This window comes from Lacerta agilis, chromosome 4, assembly GCF_009819535.1.
Source record: "Lacerta agilis isolate rLacAgi1 chromosome 4, rLacAgi1.pri, whole genome shotgun sequence".
In the NCBI taxonomy this organism is placed as follows: domain Eukaryota; kingdom Metazoa; phylum Chordata; class Lepidosauria; order Squamata; family Lacertidae; genus Lacerta; species Lacerta agilis.
Genome location: NC_046315.1, coordinates 30,294,348 through 30,316,959, shown reverse-complemented (window position 1 = coordinate 30,316,959; position 22,612 = coordinate 30,294,348). Strand labels below are relative to the sequence as shown.

Below are 22,612 nucleotides of genomic sequence, written 5' to 3'. Positions count from 1 at the left end.
GCCTGCAGTGCGTGCAAGCCACACGTCTCTCCTGCCCAAACGGTCTCCCCTCCAGTTGTAGGGCGGCTGAGTGGGAGGAGGCAGGCAGACTCTGGAGGCCCCACAGTGCGTCCTGCCCCAGGCACCTGAGCGGCTTCCTCCGCCACTGCATGTAGGAAATTACATTTTCTGCTATACTATTAGTCTTAAAGCAGATTGCAAAGAAGTTTTATCTTAACAGAATTCAGCGAAAAAGCAAGGCAAACTCTGAAGACCCTCAGCATGAAAACTTTGCTGTTGGATTCAACTCCTGACTCACTCTTTTATAAGAAAGTTACAGGTAGGTAGCTGTGTTGGTCTGCCATAGTCGAAACAAAATAAAAAATAAAAAATTCCTTCCAGTAGCACCTTAGAGACCAACTAAGTTTGTTCTTGGTACGGGCTTTCGTGTGCATACTTCTGAAGAAGTGTGCATGCACATGAAAGCTCATACCAATAACAAACTTAGTTGGTCTCTAAGGTGCTACTGAAAGGAATTTTTTTTATTTTTTTATTTTGTTTCATAAGAAAAACACTGACATTCGAGTCACAACATAGAACAGTGACAACCAATGCAAAGAAACCACACAGAATGCCTGATCCTATGGATTAATTTAAGAAAAAAAAAGTTTGTACTGATGTAACCATGTTAAGTAAGGAAAGGTCATAAAGCTCTGCTGTTTTGCCATTTTAAAACCAAGGCAAACCACTTACGGCCTTTCTAGTTTATAGCACAATGATTCTTCTTTTTGTGTGCCAGACCTAAATGCCTTCTCTTAAGGAAATACTTCTAAAGATATCACATTTTCAAAAGGTAGCACATTTCCCCAGCAATTCATTGTTGTGAAACTGCTATTCTTTTACCAACCTTAAGGCCAATCTGATTTGGCAAAGCTGTATAAAATGTACTTTCGCCTAGCACCTACTGAATAGTCTCCATATAACATCGTTGATTTCAAGGGACAAGTCCCAACCCACCTATCACTGTTCATGCCATGTTGTGACCCAAGTACTAATGCTCCGTATTTCAAAGAGGGAATTTGCACAGGAGCCAAAACAGATTAATCTGAAGGCCCAGTTTCAAGCCTGCAGTCTTCAGAGTTTGTCTTGATAATTTAGCTGGCCTTTCTACTGAAGAAAAGCTGACAATGGACTTTTTTAGATGTTGCCTTGAGACTAGTCAGTTACAACTCCCATACAAATCTGTTCTTTGCGGCTACACACTGAATTTCTTGTGATCAGAGCCAACCTTTTTTCAAAAGGTTAGTAGTCCCTTGTCCTACCCAACAAGGCCACACCAGCGCTCTCTCCAAACCCACATCATTGCATGAAGACTTACTGCCTTTGCACTGGAACTTGCAGAACTATCCTGCGAACCCTGCAATGTGGTAGGTGCATGCTTTGAAATGAAAACCTGGAGAACCTCTCAGTATATAAAATGCACAACACCCAGACATGCTTTGGATGAGGACTCCTAGCTGTGCCTGCCCTCATCAGAGGGACTTACGCCAGCACAGTTGTGCCAGGAAGGGATGAGGAAGAGTTTTGACACAGTGACCCCAATAGTTGCTTGTGTACAACACTGGTACTAGCAAATTGTAAATCATTTTAACCGGTCACTATATTGCATATTAGCAAGTTATAAGCCATCCTGGGACCGTATGGTGAAGGGTGGGTAAGAAATATAATAAATAATCCTAATAGGAAAGAATATGTCTCTATGAGGAACTACTACCTGATTCTATGAATTATTGTTACTGCAGCAGCTCATAGGATCAGGCTCTTAAGAGTAGGTAAGAAGGTATAGGTAAATATAGAAGCATGCCTGCATGTTATAGGCTCCAACCAAAACTGCTCAAGCTTAGATTTTATTTATTTTTGCACATAAATCCGTAGCAAGTGACATATGCAACCACATTCACAGCTTCCACTTTCTTATGCAGATGTACATGTATATAGTGATTTCTTTTCAAGGAGCTTCTGCGGATTATTTCTAGACAGATGCAAACCACCATGCTTACTTACCTCCTGCCCTTGCCAATTTCACATTAAAAACCTCATTGTGGCACATTTATTTATTTAATAAAACGTATACACCGCTTGATTGTAAAAAACAAACAAACCCCTCCTGAAAGCGGTTTACAAAAAGATAAAATAATAAAACCAAGAAAAATTCAAAACCATACATTAAAACATAAGTGGAACAGGCATTATGTGGCACATGTAGTAGTGCCAATTTATGCCAATACAATTCTAGGCTGTTAAATAAATTGTTCTTTCCCCTGAAAAATGCTCTGCTAGACCATTGTCTGAGCTCTCTACTTCATTAACAGAGGCTAAGTAATTTTCTTCTGGTGTAAAGGTTTCCTAGAAGCAGCAAGAACCTTCAACAGATTCCCTGCCATTCCCCACTGTTGCTGTTCGTTTTCTGAAGTTTACCTACAAACCAGAGGCATACTTTTGGCTTTAGAATTTCAGCAGAGCCATGTGGGATGCCAAATTCAGACACACACACACCCTGCTTCTCGCCTTCCGTTGTTTAGCATTATTGCAGTGCCCCCTGCAGCACCCTCTCGGCTTGGCGCCCAGTACAAGTGAACCAGTCACACTGTCCTAAGTCTGCCTCTGTACTGACCCCACCTCCTGGCACATCTTTGCAGTTGCACACATGGTTGGATCTACATCAGAGGTATAACCCTTTGGGATGTGTTTATGGACAGGGAGCACATCATGGCACCAAGCCTTCCCTTCCCTTCCCTTGAAAAACTGCACCAAGTCAAGTCTTTTTCCTTTCTCCAAATCTACTTCACCAGGATGCTTTATCAGTAGTCTGCATAGGCATATTATTTATCTTGTTCATTCTTATATTGTTTCAAAACTTAATTCCATTCTGTTTTTCCAGGGTCAGATTTGTTTTCCTTACAAGAATATCCTCTCACTGTAATTTTTTATCATGTCATTTTATTTATGTCAGTCTTTAAGTCAATCACAGGCTCTTCCATGTCACACGACATCACTGCAGCTTCTAAGCATTTGACCAGAGTGTTTATGTTTACATCTAGCTTTTCATTTATTAGGATAAATTCTCCGTCCCGCTTTCTCACCTTTACTTGACACTGATTTTCTACTCTGTTCAGTTCACACTGAGCATGGAGGGAATTAAGTACTTGTGGAGCCAAGTGTTATCTGTCACAGACTGATTGACAGAAAGCACGCTGCCTGTAAGCACCGAGACGCCACAATTTGCAGAGCAAAGTGAGACCTCTGCAGTTGTTGTGCCCTCCTTGATTGGATAGACATTTACAGTGTGACTGCTGATCATGGTTAGCCCAGAGACTCCCCCCCTCCACTTCATTTCCTCTTTTCAGCTGCCAGACCAGCAAGACAAAACTGGTGCCCAAAAAATCTGAAAACACAAAAAGCACATCTCTTCTAAAATGAGTATGGGAAGTGTGTTATCTACTCCTTACTGGGATTTACAACTAGACTTCTTTCCACCTGATCAACCTTCCTGCTGTTCCTCAAGCACCAGTTTGGTATAGTGCAGGGCAGGATTTATGTATAGGCTAAGTAGGCTGAAGCCGAGGGCCTCTAGATCTAGGGGGGCTCGCCAGCCTGCCCGCTCCCCAGTGCTGCAGACAGTCTTCCCTCTGCCAAAATTGCAAACCAAAGACTTCATGCGAGGGCAGGGCAACTCGGGCCTCTAAATCTAGGGGGCCTCGCCAGCCTGCCCACTCCCCAGCACTGCAGTCTCCCCTCTCCCAAAATTGCAAATCCAAGACTTCATGCGAGGGCATTTCTCCCCCATTTCAATGACATTTTGCTTCAAAAGGAAAGGTGGACTTGGACATTGTTTTCCGTCAAAATCCTCTAAGGGAGAAGTCACGTACTCAACTTGGATACCACCCTCCCCCATATCCTTGGGATATAGTGATTGGAGTGTTTGACTAGGACTAGATAGACAGGTTCAAATTCCCATCTATCTATGCCTAACCTACCTTACAGGATTATTGCGATGATAAAACCAGGAAGGGAAGAACCAGTAGATTGCCATGAGCCACTTGCCGGAAAGGCAAGACATAAATGCAATAATGTGTTCTTCATCCGAAGATTTTTTTCTTAAAAAAATCTGCAATGTGTTATGTATTTTATGGACTAAATCTTAGAGGGATCCAGATTCAGACTGTCAAATAACAGATAGGACTGAGGTGGGGTGCAGGGCACTATCAATATATTATTGTTAGATGTTTGGAGACTATTACTTCAGCAGACCTGATGCTTCCTGGCTGCTATCTGCTCTGATCCTTAAAGGCACTCTCATCACTTGTTCCATACCATTCTGTTTGTGAACATTGATTCATTGTTCTAGAACTGGACAGTGTTAAGCAGGCTGATTAGCATATATGAAGTGCTAATTGTGAACACTACTATCTATCTCTGTGAAACTATAAAGCAGGGCCTATACTGCACAGACCTCTTAGGAATTGTGGTGTATAACAATCTGCTAAAAGGCAGACAATAGAGGCACAGTCTTTAGTTTATTGGTGAATTTATGGGAAGTTTTAGTTTACATAGCTCAGTAGCTCACAATTACTGCACTTAGAAAGAGTTGATTTTTTCTTTTCTTTTTGCAAGGTCTCATGGGAAAGATATTTTGCATACAGAGACAGTGTTGCCTGATAAACTGCACGTACAGTATATCTATCCGAGGCAAACCAGAGCAATTTGTCCTAATGCTCACAATAGTTCATTTATAGAAATGCTTCAGTCTTGGCCCATAACCACACAGGCTTTCCCTCCCTCTGACAGTGCAACAGGGCATTTTCTACCTTCCATAAGACAGTGAAACTGTCCTTCTTATCTCATGTTTCCAATGAGACTTGCTGCTTGCAGTTGAAGGGACCACAGCTGCTTGAAACATGCTGATAGAGCTATTTCACAGTTGTATTCCATAAATGCATCAAACTGACTTTATCACCCAGCAGAGTACTCTGGGGTAAGAGCATCATCTGCGTGAACTCAGTTGGATGGTAAGTTGATTTTGAGTTGAAGATATATTGAAAATGAAAATAGGATTTTTGAAGTAATCCAAAACCAACAGTAACATAATACCAAGTGCTGTTTTTAACCTCTAAAGGCCTGAATGACATATACGTTCATTTCCAAAGGCAGGAGTAACTAACAAGATGCCCTCTGAATGATGTTGGGCTACAGCTCTGTTCATCCCTGATTCTTGTGAGCTGCCCTGAGATCTTTGTATGAAGGGTGGACTTAGTCTAATGCACCCTAATGCCAAGGTTGCAGGTTCGATCCCCGTATGGGACAGCTGTATATTCCTGCATTGCAGGGGGTTGGACTACTAGATGATCCTCAAGGTCCCTTCCAACTCAACAATTTTCAACTCAAAAAACCCTTCTCCAAGTCCACTCCTGGTAGGTAAACCCATGCACTTTTATTTCCTCCCCTCAGTAATAGCACTTGTTTAAGCAGATAGTAGAACTAGACTGGGTCTATTCCCATCTTCCAACAAAGTGAATGACTACCTAGTACATATAATGTTCAGTCAAAGTACATTCTTCTCCTTTATCTCCTTCCAACAGATATAAAGGCCAAAATCCCAAGGAAAACACACAGAGGGCTGAGCTGATCAGAAACAAAAACACAGAAACACCACCACCTCCAAAATCCAGAGGTCCTACATGGACATCCCACTACCAGTAGCTGCCAGTGCTGACATAGGGTTGCCATATTTTGAACAGTGAATGTGAATCCGGATAGAAAAGTTTAGTATTGCAAAAGCTCTACCATTTGCAGTGTTCAGGGTATGTTCATGGCTGCACTACTGAGAGGAGGAAATTGACAAACTCTAGCATGAATACAATACGTTTAGGCACACACATGGGAACTCTTAAAAACAGTCTCCAGGGCATTTCCCTGCAGTCACACTCACTCATAGCTCTCAAAAAGTCAGCTGTACCGGTAATTTCTCAAAGTTTCATTGGCTGTTTAACCCAGAGGAGCTGATGCCACAATACACCAGTTGGTTTCTAAGCCTTTCTTCTCTTTAGGAAATATGTCTGTGCTCTATTGGCATAACTGGACAGATAACCATAAAGATCACACTCATCTACATTTCTGTAATGTTGAGACAGCTACATGAAAATTTATGTTCAGTGTATGGCATGAGTCTCTTCAAGTATACATAAGCACCCTAAAGCACCTATTCCCAATATCCTCTTTGGAGACCCTGCTCAAGGTTCCTCCACTGAATAAACTGAGGTAGGCAGCCACCCGCAAAAGGCCCCTTTCAAAAGTTGCACCCTGGTTATGGAACAGCCTTCCTAGGGACCTTCTTGTGCCATCTTTGTGAAGACATTTGTGGTCTGTTCTTAATTTGGGGCATGTGATGAATTCTGCTTTGTTCTATTTACATAGCACTTCCGTTCTCTTTTAATGTCTTGATGTTTTACTTGCATTTCAATTGTTTTCATTTGTAACCTGTTAGCAGCCCAGAGAACTCTGTGTTATGAGGCAGCGTATGCATGAAACAAACATACCAGATATTTATTCTTATTTACATCTTGCTAGAATGGAATGCATCTACTTAGAGCATATTATTATATTTAAAGGAACATGACTTTATCTAGCATGCATATAATGTTTACATACGCATACTAGTGAGTAAATCTGTGTGTTCTGTACATAGAATATAAACCTTTTCCTTTTAGTTCTTCTATCATGTTTGTAAACTGTAAAGGATGTAAAGATAGGATAAATGTTAACATCCTGTCATATCTGCAACTTTACATTTAACAAAGCTACTAAAATAAACCTTTAAGTCTATTATCAAATATCAACACTGAGGGAGAACATTCTGAACTCAAGTTGGCTTTGAATGTGTCATGAAATCTAATTAACACATTAACTGCACAATCCTATGTAAAATGCATTGCGTTCGGTGGAAGAATGTATAGGATCGAGTCCTTAAGTCCACTGAACTCAATGGCATTTACTTCTGAACAAATCTGCATAAAATCTGGCTGCATGTCTAGGATGTTTTTTAAGATAGCTTTTCTCTCTATATGGCAGATACTTTAATTGGGGTATCCATAAAATTTTATCAAAATTCTGCCAAATAACATCTGACCTGTGCCATAATCACAGTTTATTAAATTGATAAGCAATTAAGATTTGTATCCCATCTCAAATTTACTTGTTGCAATTAAAACCCCCCCCCACAATTCTAGGTTCATTGTTTTCCCATGTGCAATTTAATAACTATTTCCATTTTTTGACATTTTGTCAAGTTTCTAAACATACATATGGCATTGTGTTAAGTCCAATATTACATAGTAAGGAAAGTCACCCCACTGAATAAGATACCTGCCTTATTGTTTGCAGCTTCTCTACTTCAGCACCTGGAGCTGAGTCCATATCCACTCTTCTGAAGATGGGGTCTTTTGGCACCTCCACCTAAGGGGTAATACTAATTTTGATAGCCTAGTAGTCCAGACTGTCTGTAACTCTCTGCATATTATATATTGTCTTCTGTTTTCTGATGGAGATGGGTGATCTGTACATCCAACTAAAATGTCACCATTTGATAGAGGAAGTATCATTTTTCGCCTGCAGGGATCACATTAATTTTGCTCCACAAAGATGGATGACATTCATCTTCCATGTTTCCTATGCTGAGTTAACTATAACTATTCGGAGTAGGGATTGATCCCCTCTTCATGTGATAAAAAGCTATGTATTAGAAGTCATACAGCTAGGCCCAAAGGTGGGAGGCTGTATAAGGTAACCTAGATTTTCAATAAAAAGAGTAAGGCTGCAATCCTAACACCACTCTCCTGGAAATAAGCACCACTGAATTCAACAGAACTTACTTTTGAATAGACATGGTTGGGATTGTGCTGTAAGAGATAGTAAAACATTGGTTGAGGCATATATTTCCTTGGCATCTACCCTTACCAGAACTCATCAAGTATTTGAACCTACAGCTGTGGAGCAGAACAACTACAAACATGCAGTCATTCAGTGAAGAGGAAAAATGCCTCTATCTCATAAATTGACCCAACATACCTGACTCCCCCTTTAAGAACAAAAGAGGAGTATTGCAGGATCAGACCAAAGGCACATCTAGTTCATCATCCTGTTCTCACAGTGTTCAACCAGATGCCAATGTGAAGCCAACAAGCAGTCCCTGTGAGGTTTCACCAACTGTCCTGATCACCAGCCTTTTTAATTCTCAATGAACTTCCCTAAAAGTCACTCACTTTAACTCTGCCCACCATTCTTTCTTCTGTAATAACGAGCTTCTCTTTTGTTTGCAAAAAATCTATGAATGTTTATTTGCTTTTGTCCCAGCTGGCACGAGCAATGGTCAGAAGTGATAGCAGCTGTAGTTTAACAATATTGTAAGGGTTGGCCGTGCTGGATATAAATCAAGGATGAAGAGAAAGAAAGTTCTACATAAAGGAAACCACAGCTCTTTGTTTTTTGCCCATTTTACAAAGTCTTTCCCTAGCAGATTGCAAAGTCACCAAAGGGGAAAATGTACATAATAATGTTTATAATAATGAATCCAACCAAAAATTATGAAGTAAAATACATTATTTGCTAAAACAAAAATTAAAATGCATAGAAATACTGTGATGAAAACAACGATCATTTGGGGAAGAAATTATTACTCTACATGTTTGTACAAGTCAAATAAAAATAGGATTTGATGAAAGAATGTTAGTCTAAGTGTATCTGATGTGCTAGCATGTTCACTATGAGTGGCTATACTTTTGTATTCAGATTAGAATATAACTGTGTATATACATTTTTCAATGTTCAGATTTCTGAGATAAGTTATTGTTATAAGAACCTCTTTTAAATAGAGTGCTTGAGTTAGGGCTGGTTATATTTTATTTGAATTTTGAATCCACTGCCAGTTGTTAAGCAGTGATTTTCCATCTTCTGCACTTTGCCCTAACTCTGAACAAGGCTGAAATAGATGTAGACTTGGAGCTTTTCTGGATTTCCATAGTCCATGCTACCATACTGACCTCTCGTAAATCCCAGTGAGACAACATAAGCTTTTTCTGCCCAGCAGCACTTCAGAGACATTAAGTGTTAAAGAGAAGGTAAGTAATTCCCCATACCTTCCCATTTCTATAATGGGGGAAGACGTCTTGATACATTTACAGTGCTCCTCTGGGAATATTCCATCAGTTATACCTAACTCTAATGGACAATAATTGATCTGAACTTTCTACTTAGCACGAAGCTGTAAACAACTTCAATCCAGGCTGCAGCAGCAAACCAGTCGTTTGTAAATTTGAAAGACATCTGAGAAACATGTCCAGCATGTCATGAAGTGGCCTTGGTTTTTATAAACTTAGCATACAGTTAACTTGTGTTATATGATGACTACTGCAAGTGTAGAGGATTGTGAACCACATATTTCAGCACCGTTTGAGGCCCACTGTGTCAATGTGCTTGCATGAATGACAGAAGCAGCTATGGATTGTACATCACTCGAGTTAGGTGTGACCCACACCATCATCTTAAGTATTAGACAAGTGCTAAAGCAAGCACTTCTGTGGCATATATCAAGAATTAGGATTTATGTTGCCATACTTTACTGTTTGCCTTCCAACCCATGGGTAGGCAAACTAAGGCCCGGGGGCTGGATCCGGCCCAATCGCCTTCTAAATCCGGCCTGCGGATGGTCCAAGAATCAGCGTGTTTTTACATGAGTAGAATGTGTGCTTTTATTTAAAATGCATCTCTGGGTTATTTGTGGGACATAGGAATTTGTTCTTTTTTTCTTCCAAAATATAGTCCGGCCCCCCACAAGGTCTGAGGGAGTGGACCGGCCCCCTGCTGAAAAAGTCTGCTGATCTCTGTCCTAACCCAATGTAGACCAATCATCCTTTGGTAGGATAGATATGTGTGGTGGTTCACTCCTATTGCTTGTAATTATGAGCTTATGAGAGCTCGGCTGATCTCTTCTCGAAAACTGTCTGCTTTACTTACACTATTTGTGTTCTACTATTACCAGCCAGCATTATAAAGGGCTGCTAGCGTAGATCCAGCACTATATCACCTTAGATTTTCACCAAGAGTGGGATATAAATTCAGTAATATCTTAATAAATGAACAATCCCAACACGGATGCACACAAAAGCCCTGTTAAATTGTGTTAGATCGAAAATGGTGCTAATTGGTCTCTCAGCTAGAATGTGAAGAAATGGAAAATGATGCTGAAGGTGTCATGACCAATAGCTGTGCAGCAACTGTATAGTGGATCCTGAATGAAAACAAGCTCCCCACACCCACACCCACAAGCTCCCCCCCCACTCACACCCACAAGTATGTAGCATCGTTGAGTCCAGAAAAATCAATATGCCTGCCACAATAGCAGTAGTGATGTGTGGATCTCATCTCCCCCCAACCCCAGCCTGACTCATTTGTCATCAGTGTTTAATGAGCTCATTCCCCAGGTGACTGCAAAAACCCTGATTTCTTTATTGGCGTCTTCTCCTAGTTCATAGCCTTGGAGTGTGTGTTTGTGCCAACAGTGCCTGCTGTATATGCATTATCACACAGCTTCTGAGGATTTCGAGTATGGTTGCTGCAGCACATACGTTAAAACAAAAAGTACAGTGCATCCCGGTGATGCCTTTGAAGCATGCCACACTTCACAATTGGTTTTTATATAATTTATATTGTACATCTTCAACATACATTTATTGAAATGAAATTTTTTTTGGGGGGGGGGACAAACTGAGCTTGTATCTTGACTAGATGAAGGCACTGTGGGTGAGTAGTTCCTGTGCCTGGGAAATTAGCCAGCTGCCTATCCTCAATGGGGTTGCACTCACCCTGAAGAAGCAGATTCACAATTTTGAGGGGCTTCTGTATTCAGCTGTCTCATTGGAGGCTCAGGTTGCCTAAGTGGCTACAAAAACTTTGCCACACCGGGAAAACCTTGCCACACTGGTTCATGTTTTGGTTACTTCAAGACTGGACTACTAACCAATGTGCTTACCTCATATTTGATCCAGAAGCTGCAGTTTGTGCAAAATGCTGCAGCAAAATTGCTGACAGGTATGAGAACTTGTCAGCATATAAAACCTATGTTCAGAGATCTGCACTGGCTGCTAATGTGCCAGGTTCAAGGTTAAAGTTACTATTAGTATATAAAGCCCTTAAGGACTTGGGATCCGTTTACCTATGAGATCACCTTAAGCAATTTTGTGTTATTGTAATATCTTATTGTGAATCTTCCTGAGTTATATTTGTATGACCGATGCCACACATATAACTTATATAATTATAATAATATATAAAATGAATAGTTTCTAGCTCACAAGCCTCAGGAAATAGTCCAAAGGTACCTAAAGTAATTCCATCTCTGAAACTGAGCAGATTTGTGCTTAGCCAGTACATGGGTGGGAAGGTGTCTTGAAAAACCCATCTACACTGCTGTGAGGATGTTGGAGGAAACATGGGATATGAATGCAGAAAAGGTCAAAACCAGCTATACTTCCTGTCCCTGTTTGCCAAAACTTGGACTAAGTATCCTAACTGCAGATTAACATGTATGTTGATTCTTTATTTTCTAGGTACATAAATTTCCCATGCAGCAAAACTGGGACTGTTTTTCTTGTTTTTCTTTTGCTTGTTCAGTTAGTAGATGTGTTAGCTTTCGTCACCTACTACTGATTAAACTTTACAACTGTATGCTATAGCATAGTATCAGGGACACAGTCTTAAAAATGGAAGGTATGATGGAGTAAATAGGTAATTTATTTTACATGGTTTGTTACTACCAATTTAGACTGTTGGACACTATCATCCCCCCCCCTCTCTATATATGAAAGGCATTCTTTAAAACAATACTTAATTCGGTATCTTTCAATAGGCAATCTGAAAAAGGGAGTGGATATTCATGAAGAAAAGCAGGTGCTGCAACAAAGCAAAACAGTCCTTCAGCTGAACACTTCACACCACAGCTCATCTCAGAGAGAAATTACAGTGGGGGCTTGAAATTGTAATGTAAGTACGCACAGAAAGGGGGGGAGTTGTAGATTCAAAAACAAATGACCAAAATAATTCATTGTTAATACAATTACACCAGTGATGTATTTGGCAACATCTTGCAAACAGAGAGGCGAAACCTGGCCTGGGACCTGTCTGCCTTTAGGGCCGTTTCTTTCCATACCATTGTGCCACCCTCTTAAATCTGGCGGAGAGGTTCTTCTTTGCCTGCCAACTATGGATGAAGCAAGACTATTAGAGACCCATTAGAGAGCCTTCTCTATGGCCCTAAATTGTGGAATTCTCTTCCAATAGGAGGTGCCACTACTTCTCTCTCTATAGGTCTTCTGCAATTTTGTTTAGATAGGCTTTTCATCTGCCTGCTTAGAAACTTGGGAAATCACTGAAATAAAGGCAACAACTGATTTACGCGCGTTCAATTGATCCATGACCGTGCATGCGAACATCGTGGCAACCTGGAAGTGACTGGGAGGTGGGCTTACGCATGCTCAGCTGTTGTGTGAGATGACCTGGGTGCAACCCCTGCGCAAATCGGGGGTTGCCTATATATGAAATAGGTTGTTCAAATGTTTGGTTCTATCATACTAAAAAAATAGTAGCAGGAAAAATCTCACCGTAGTGATGACATGACAAAAATAGCCTTGTACATAAAAACAAAGGTCTACATCCAGACTTCGTTATGCCTAGTCGACCTACTGAAATCAATGTGACTTGTTAATCATGCCTAACTCAACTCTAAGCACGACTAAATATCCAACTCAAAACCTACACAGTAAATCAACAATACATTCAATAAGGACACAATTAAACAAAAACTGATCCATTTAGTCAGTATACTTCTAGCTGTATGATTAGATTTGAACCAGTATGGGTCTTTAATTTCATCTGGATAAATAATTGTACTAGCAACATACTGAAGGCACAAATATCATTTGCTTTAATGGTCACAAATGCATGCTACGCTATCAAAGTATAACTGCACCTGGAACCTGCTTTAAATGCTATTGTGTTTTCTTACCTAGAAAACAAAGCAACTCATGCAATCTTAAAGTATATGGTAAAGAACAATAGAGCATTTATTAGTTGGAATCAAAGCATCTGAGAACTTCCTTGGATCCATGCGGAAGCCTCACAAGTTTGTCAATACTAGTCAGTAAGTCCAATCCAATGGATGATGCAATTTTCACAATATAATTAGAATTCAGTGTACCATTGACCTGATGCTTGATCTTTCTGGTCACCCTGGACCAATGTGATAGAGAGCAATGTTGCAGAACACTTTTAATACTTTCCATAAGCAGTAATGTCTGGCTGGCTGATATAAATAAATAAAAATAAAAAGACTGTCCCCCCCCCATTTAATTAATTACTCTATCTCAAAAGTAAGATTAAAATATAATGAACTTAATGTGATTGTGTATGTTGCTTTGGGCATGTTTAGTAGAAAAGCAGCATATAAATATATACACATATACCTACAAGAATAAGTGCTGTACAATAATTTAGGTACAAGGTTTCTATAACACTTACGGCAAGGAAAATCTATTTAATGCAGAGGAAGCACTTGTTTACACAGAAGTAACTCCCGTGTTATTCAGGGAAGCTTACTCCTTCATAATTGTGCACACAATTACAGCTTTAGTACAGTTTAGTGCAGTTTTATCCCCTGTAACACGGGGGGTGACTAGTAGTGCTGCTCTATATCATTTCAGTGATCAGGCTTGGGTAGAAGAACTCAGGCAGTCCTTAAGGTATCCCAAACACTAATCACCGCTCCCAGTGGCTTCATATAGATCTTTAATATCATTAGAGACATAAAATTGCCCTGTGGAACACCATAACGCAGGTCCCACAGAGTCAAAGAGCAATTCCCCAGTGCTACTCTCTGTACTCAGCTATGCAGGTAGGAGCAGAACCACTGCAATACAGTCCCTCCTATTTCCACCCCACACAGTCGATTTAGGAGGATGTCGTGGTCAGTGGTTCAGTCCTGAAACCTGATGAAGGTGTCTGGTATTGCTGCTAAGGTTGCACCATGGTATTTCTTCCTTCTGTGCTCCATTTGTCTCTGCTCACTGCTGTGTATACTGTCTACAGAAAATGCAAGACATTCCCATATGGTGGGGTTAATGTTACCAGCCTTCATGTTACATTTGCAGATATCTTTGTAATGCAGAGTTGGTCTGCCAATGAGCTGTTTGTGGATTGCCAAAGACAGTGACAGCAAAACATACCACTGGTCAAGAATATAAATAAACCCTTATTGAAATAGAATAATGAAAAAGTGCAGCCTGCTGAAAAATTAAAATACATGTTTGTCCAAGTGTTTAGCAATTGTAAAGGTCTATTTTAAAAAGGTGAATATTATGCTATCTTTTTTTTTATTAGAGACATCACTATATAAGCTAATTACATTTCTTTAAAAACAACAACACCCTATTGTTTCCAAAAGATGGGAACTTGTGCCATGTGATTATAAGTTAAATGGAATCATGGTTATTTTCTTTCAGACATTACATTTTGATTTTAAATGAGAAGTTATAGCTCCAAGTTTCAACTAAAATGCCCCCTGCATGTATGTGTGTGTGTGTGTTAATCTGGCAGAATCACCAGAAACTACACACTTCCGGGATAAGCAAACGGACACAGTTTTCTATTAACTGTTTTGAACACCATGTGTTGAAAGAAAACAACAGAACGGAAATTGCTCATCCAAAATGCTAACTTGTGGCATGGCACAGCCAAAAAAGCAGGTGTATGGCATGCAGTTTACTTTACTAACATGCCTACCACATGTCACTCAGTTCTGTTACTCCATTTACTTTATTTGGGAACTTATTCATATATTGGCAATAGAATATGGCTCAGTGGAGGATGTATAAAAAGGGCCATGACCTATTATGTGAGTACACAATTTGATAAAACAGTGACGAGAATAATAACATCATATCACAGAATAATCCTTTGGATTATTTTTTGTGACCCTTGCTTCTGGCACAAATCATAAATGTGCTTCAGATCATGTTATTCCCATTAGTATAATATTCTTCACAAAATCTGGATGGACAACACAATCTTGCTAATTCATACTACTGACAGAGAGTCTGATTTGTAACAATTCACTAAATTTTTGCAAATTAGTAAGCGAATAGACCCAACAAAAGGAAAATAAATGAGAGATGTATCTTTGTGAAACATATTTTATTGATTTACAAAGGGACCTGTCTATATCTGATTTGCAAAATTTTAGGAAATAGGAGATCTTGGAGAGGACACAAAAAGGGAGACTGAAAAAGTTGTTATGAGGCTAAAGCACCCCTTTGAGCTGGAGGAAGAGTGGGATGCAAAGTAACAAACAATCCCTATATGCATGCCTATAATTTTGCACCAGTGTTGCAAACTCCTGCTTATTTATAAACCAAAAACCAAAAAGATATAATGCTGTCAAATGAAATGATATATGCAACATAATTTCAGGTTAGGTTCCCTGTCTTCCCCATATGAAAACAGCACTGCAAGAATATAAAGGTGTAAAATATCCTGTGACCAAACTCCTACTGTTTCATTTATTTTCCACTCACTTGATGCTCTGGCAGCTTCCTCTTTCCTTCTCCAGGATGGAATTTATTATCGTAGCCCTGAGCTATGACTTCATTCATAACGCTTGTTGCAACTGCACCCGCATTTCTCTTTGCTGGCTGGTGTGTGTATTTGTGTGTGTGAGCGAGGCGGGAGATCTGAATGTGTATCTCTGGGTACTGAAGATTTATATTGACAGAATAACAGAATATGGAAGAAGTCTGGAGAATCACTTTTTAAATATTGGTTACTATTCCTCTAGACTAGCAGTTTAAATATTACAAGTGAACACTCTAAATATTTCCATCTGACACAGCAAAGAAAGCAGCAACCATCACTCTCAAGGCCAAAATTAGAGGGAATATGGGGGGAAGTCAGGTACCTCATTAGAACATCCTGGGTACTAATTTGCTGACTCTCCAGACTAACAGAGGGGCACCCACACATTATTTTCATCAGCAGCTTTACTCGCTTCCTTCTGTTTCATGAGAATCTTTCCCATGATCTGGATTTGGGTTGTTAGTGGACATATGGTTGTTGTGGGGATTAAATGAGGAGGAGGAGAAAGAGCCATGTATATCACCTTGACCTCCTTGGAGAAAAAAGTGGGCTATAAATGTGAAGAAAAAGGAGGAGGAGGAGGAGGAGGAGGAGGAGGAGGAGGCGGCGGAAGAGGAAGGCTAGAACATGCTAAAGCAGAGCTTTCCAAACTTTCCAAACATTAGTGTGCCGGCTGCAGTGTGTCACATGATATGTGTCCGTATCTCTTGCAAGGGGTCAGTTTAACATCCGGTTTGCTAGTAAAACTGAATTACTGTGCCACAAAATGATGGATGACTAAAAAGTGTGTCACCAACATGAAAAGTTTTGAAAGCTCTATGCTAAATGTTTATGTCACATTTTTGCAGGGAATGAACATACTGAAAGAGGTCAGGAACCCAAGTCAGGACCATAATAGGCACTATCATCAATTACTGAGAAATGCAGTGTTTCCCACACTACCTCAGTAGTCCAACAATATAGAGTATGCACACGCCAGAAGACTATGGCACACAGGAGAAGTGCCTAGGGCAGAGAAGTTCTACTTCTCCAATGGGGCAGAGCATGAGAAGGGTAGATTGGAGCCAGAGGCTCTAAAAGCTTCAGTTCACTTCCAACCCTTGTTACCAATTATGAGCTATCCTGTGCAGTGGCAACTGACCTGCCTTGCTCTGTAGTCTTCTCCATAGGTGCAGGAGAAGCACAGCACAGATTTAGAATTGGACTGGCAATTATGAGCTTTCTTGGAAAGAAAAACCAATCTGTTTTCCAATAGTTTTCTTCCAGTTTATAATGTTGGTACATGTATGCTGATATTGCGTGTTCATTACTGCACTGCTCCCTTGGAACTGTAGTTCCGTTTTAAGCACCCTACCTCACCCCACAAGTCCAGCCATAGTAAAAAAAAAAAGGGGGGGAGTTCCCCAGCACTACTAAAACAAACACCAAGAAACAAGAAATGATTTTTTATCTGGATATGGAACCACCACTACACATTTTTTTCTGCAATACACTAATCAAGAGAATTCACCCAAAAATCAAAGGCTGCTTGATCTGGTAGTCTAGTCATATAGTTTATAGAAATCTATCAGATATTCAGCAAGAGTGAAGAGTTAACAGAAAATAGTCTTTGGATGTGCCTACAAAGAAGCTAGTTTTGGCTGCATAGTCTAATGAATGCTGGCCACCTATGTGAAGGGTCTTTTTAAACATTTCATATTGCAGAAGAAATTCTGAGGGTAATGACACTCAATACAGGTGAACAATATGAGTAGGATAAATTAACACAGTTGTACCTTGGAAGTCAAACAGCTTAGTTACCAAACGTTTTGGTTCCCAAACGTCGCAAACCTGGAGGTGAATGTGCCAGTTTGCGAACTATTTTTTGAAGCCAAACGTCCAACGGGGCTTCCACGACTTCCGATTGGCTGCAGGAGCTTCCCGCAGCCAATCAGAAGCCGTGCTTTGGTTTCTGAACATTTTGCAAGTCAAATGGACTTCCATAATGGATTCCATTCGACTTCCAAGGTACAACTGTACAGTGGTACCTTAGGTTAATAATTTAATTCGTTCTGGAGGTCTGTTCTTAACCTGAAACTGTTCTTAACCTGAAGCACCATTTTAGCTAATGGGACCTCCCGCTGCCGCTGCGCCACCAGAGCCCAATTTCTGTTCTTATCCTGAAGCAAAGTTCTTAACTTGAAGTGATATTTGGGTTAGCGGAGTCTGTAACCTGACGTGTTTGTAACATGAGGTACCACTGTATAATGAACCATGTAGTTGTTTTTCCACTCTGTAAATAAGAAAACACAACTTCAGGTACGTAGGAAGTACAGATACTCCTTGAACATAGCCCAGCCTACATTCTTACACACAGACTCTATTTTAATCTACAGGCACAGCTTCGCTGCCCTTTCCAAATTACCATCTTCTAACATATCCATATTTCTCTCTGAAAATAAACCCAATCCTTTTCAGTACCAGGAACCAGAAGAGAACTTATAGGAGTTCTGGATAGGTTTTTGCCTGCCGTGTGTGAAAGACCGGAATAAACCAGTTTCTTAGGTGACCACAGATTTAATTTACAAATTTTAAATCTTGCAAATAAAACAATTTTTGAGGCTTACAACAGTTGCTGACAGTTCTTTATAAAGATAGACAGAAATCAAGAATGACATTGAAGTGACTGCTGGTTAGAACCAAAATGTTCTACAACAACTTTCCCTACTCTGTCACATTCTGAGAGAGGCTATCAATAAACTTTGCAAAGAGAGGATTGCAGCTCTGTCTTTGTGTATTTAAGATGCTGTCAAAACCTTGACTGCTTGACATCCTATCAGGTACTACAGCTGTTGCACAGCTACAGTACTGTGTCTCTGAATAACCCAAGGTAGAAGCAAGAATGGGTTTAATGTAAATGGGAGCTCCCAAAATTGTGCCGTTTGCATGGCAACAGCTTTGCTTTTCAGGTTATGCAAAACAAATACCCCAAATGAAAACTGGGTGCGATTCTCAATGTACAGTGATGTAGATCAGAAACAATCAACAGACTGTGCTGGAGATGTGATTGGGGGAAAGCAGAAAAGGATTAACTCCAAACACACTTGGTGGTTTAGTTTGGATTTTAATTGGCAGCTTTAATTCATTGTATTACATTAGTGAAATGTAAAATTCTATGTAACCTCCTGCTGACCGATTCCTGGTTTTAAATGTATTGGAATCCTGCAGTTGCCTGTACCTATTCTAGGTCAAGGGGAGTTTGTCTCTAATACAACAGCTTTAGCATAGTGGTATTTGATTAACCCTTGCAGAACTGGTATTCCTTCAAGAGCTCCAGAGAAGTTCAAACCAGAGCAGACTAGTGGGGCAAAGGCTGGGCATGAAAGGGGTCAAGTACTCCAGAGCAGGGAAGTCAGAAGCAGATTGCCAAAGCTAGCTGACAAAATAAATCCAAAGATAAGCAAAGAGTTCAAATCTAAAGCGGCAGTTGAAGGCCAGCAGAGAAAGGGTGAGAAATGCAGAGCTAACATAGCTGTTGACCAGTCTGGTAGCAGTATCTTTCTGTTTCCTTATATAAGGAAATACAGCCAGTCGTGGTAGGGTGCAGCTGGTTTGACTGCCTTGATGGTTCCTAGGATAGTACAATAGAGCTAGTCTAGAACCATAAATCACTCATTTACCAAAAACATGCAGAGGGCTCCCACTTTGAGAAAGAAAGAAAAGAAAGAAAGAAAGAAAGAAAGAAAGAAAGAAAGAAAGAAAGAAAGAAAATGCATGATCCCTGCTTTAGTACTTAGGATAAACCAGAGATCATGGTTTGTTTTGCCCCAGAAAAAAAACACCAATGTGAATTCAATGTTTGTTTTTGGCTTCTTATAGTACTTTGTCTGGAGCAAAACAAAATACAATCCCCAGTTCACATATATCACTAACCCATGGGGTCATGATTTGTTGCTTCTACTTGTGACAGAGGAGAAACGGAGCAGGAGTGGTCTCTGCATTTACCGCAAAGTTAAGCGTTAGCTATGGCCTACTGTGGTGCGCAAGTGCAGGTATTGTAGTAAACTGATTATTATTTGACTGCAGTCAAATATTCTACCAATGCCACTGATTGGATTAAAAAATACTTTTAAATTTTTATTATGGCGTAATTTGTTAAATCTAACCCTGCAGCTATCAGGGAAGAAAAAGTATTGTAATGAAACTTTTTCCACTGACTACTTACTGCAATTACAGGAATGGCAGTAATGCATGCTGCCATTGGTGGTAAGAACACTGACTATTGGTACTTAGTTGACTAAGATCACAGGTACCCAGGTTCAAATCCACAGTGAGCCATGAAGCTCATTAGATGACATCAGACAGGTCACACATACAGTGGTACCTTGGGTTAAGAACTTAATTCTTTCTGGAGGTCCGTTCTTAACCTGAAACTGTTCTTTTTTATATAATTTTTATTAAATTTTACATACATTCTTTTAAACATCCAATCTTATTAATCTCTTATACATATTTTTGACTTCCCTCAACCCCTTCTCAGGATTTTCAAATTTTCAAATTTCTTATTGTATTTCCAACTTCACTATTATTTTTAACCACAACAATTAATTATTACCACCCAAAATTATTTCTATAATATTTCCTAAATTTAACCTTACAAAACTTACTGTAAGCCTATTAGCGTGATTTGTTGTTTACAATTGTCTTTCAAATATTTCTCAAACTTAGTCCAATCCTTCAGGAATTCCTGGTCCCGCCGGTTTCGAATTCTTCCTGTCATCTTATCTAGTTCTGCATAGCCCATTAATTTTGTCTGCCATTCCTCCACTGTCGGTAATTCTTCTTGCTTCCATTTCTGTGCGAATAACATTCTTGCTGCTGTTATTGCATATAGGAACAGTTTTTTACCTGAAACTGTTCTTAACCTGAGGTACCACTTTAGCTAATGGGGCCTCCCGCTGCTGCCACGCCGCTGCTGCACGATTTCTGTTCTTATCCTGAAGCAAAGTTCTTAACCCGAGGTACTATTTCTGGGTTAGTGGAGTCTGTAACCTGAAGCGTCTGTAACTTGAAGCGCCTGTAACCCGAGGTACCACTGTACTAACTAAGCCTAATCTATATAACAGGGTTATTGTGAGGGTAGATTTTTTTTTGGGGGGGGGAATACTATCTCCCTGAGCTCCATGCAGGAAGAGTGGAACAAAAATATAATAAATAAGAAAATATTTTTTTACTGAAGTATATATCAGTTCCACAAGTTACCGTATTTTTTCGTCTATAAGACGCCCCCATGTATAAGACACCCCCTATTTGGGGGGACTCAGATTTAAGAAAATGGGGGGAGATGGCCCCATGTATAAGACGCCCCCTAATTTTTGAAATTATTTTTAAGGGGAAATCCTAGTCTTATACACGGAAAAATACGGCACATAATTTATTTTATGAAATCAGCATAAATATCAAGTCGGTTGATGATGATCTTCATTGGTGTCATAACATTAATGCTTTAAAATACTTAGCAAAATCAGCCCTCTCCTTGCCATAATATAAGCAGGCTCTAAAAATATTTTTATTTATGTCTGCTTTTAGTGAGGGTGTCTATTTTTATTGAGCTGGCTGGCTGATAGAATTGGATTAGGAGAAGCGAAAAGTTTTACTGCTGCTATTATTACAGATGCATTGTTTTCTATCTTATAAGGTTTTAAGTTGTTTTTATACGGTCAAAACAACACGGCTACCCACCTGTAACTGTTTTTATATGGTGTAAGCCTCCTTTGGCCCTCCATATGTCACTGGACTTCTACTCACATCAACCCCATCCAGCATGGTCAACAGTCAAGGCTAATGTGGGCTGTAATCCAAGAACAATTTGAGAGTAACAGGTACCCCCTAATCGGTCGCAGTTGTTGGTTTTTTTTACTTATTATATCCCAATCCTAACATAAATCCAGTCCCTTTCCATTTTGGGGGCTAGTAGGGAAGGTTATAGCTCTATGGGAGAGAACATGCCTTGCATGCAAAAGGTCCCAAGTTTACTCTCACATGTCTCCAAATAGGACTGGGAAAAACTCCTGTCTGAAGCTCTGGGGAGTCAGGGTTGAAAATAAAAGAGCTAGATCAGGGGTCGCGAAACTTACCTGGCCTTAGGCTGGTTCCTCCAGCACCAATTGCGCGGCAGGCCGGAGGGCGGGGAAGTGCGCCCACACGCTATTTCTGGCGCACTTTCGGGTTGACGGAGCGCCGGAAATAGCTTGTGCGCATGCATCGTTTCTGGCACACTACCAGAAATAGCTTGTGCACAGGCCTCCACAGACCCGAAAGTGCGCCGGAAATGACGCTTGTGCATGTGCACAAGCTATTTCCGGTGCTCCACCGACCCGAAAGTGGGCAGCCGGGGTCACCGCAGGCCGGAAAACTGAGTCCCTCGGACCGCATCTGGCCCGCGGGCCTTAGTTTGGGGAAGCCTGAGCTAGATGAATGAATGCTTTGACTTGGGTGTACGGCAGCTCCCTATGTTCCTAGCAGTGCGACACCTGGACAAAGCATGGTCTGGGGAAGTTGGCTTAGTAAAAGCTGAAGTTTTATAACCCTCCACCAGACCCCAAGCATCCTCAATAGGCCAACAGAAGACTAGGAAACTAGGCTGAGTGTACCCTTCTCCATGGATAGTTTTATACCAAGCACAAAAAGCAGCATTTCCCATGTTTTCTGATTATGTCTTAGGTATAAGTTGACAAGCCACCTTTTAAATCCTTAGGAGTTCTTTCATACCATTTTAATTACCCCAACATTAGTTCAATAAATTATTAGAGGTCACCTCCCCTTGTCTGTGTCAGAAATACCAAATGTCTTAGGGACTGTTGTTGTTGTTGTTGATGATGATGATGATGATGACGACAATGGCAACATTTCTATACCC

The 22,612-nt window shown here is 40.3% G+C and overlaps 1 long non-coding RNA gene across 3 annotated transcripts in view; it reads right to left on the bottom strand.

Annotated features, from left to right (window-relative positions):
• The window catches only part of LOC117045467, a 416,601-nt gene that overhangs the window by 18,447 nt on the left and 375,542 nt on the right, over positions 1-22,612 (bottom strand). The window lies entirely within an intron of this gene.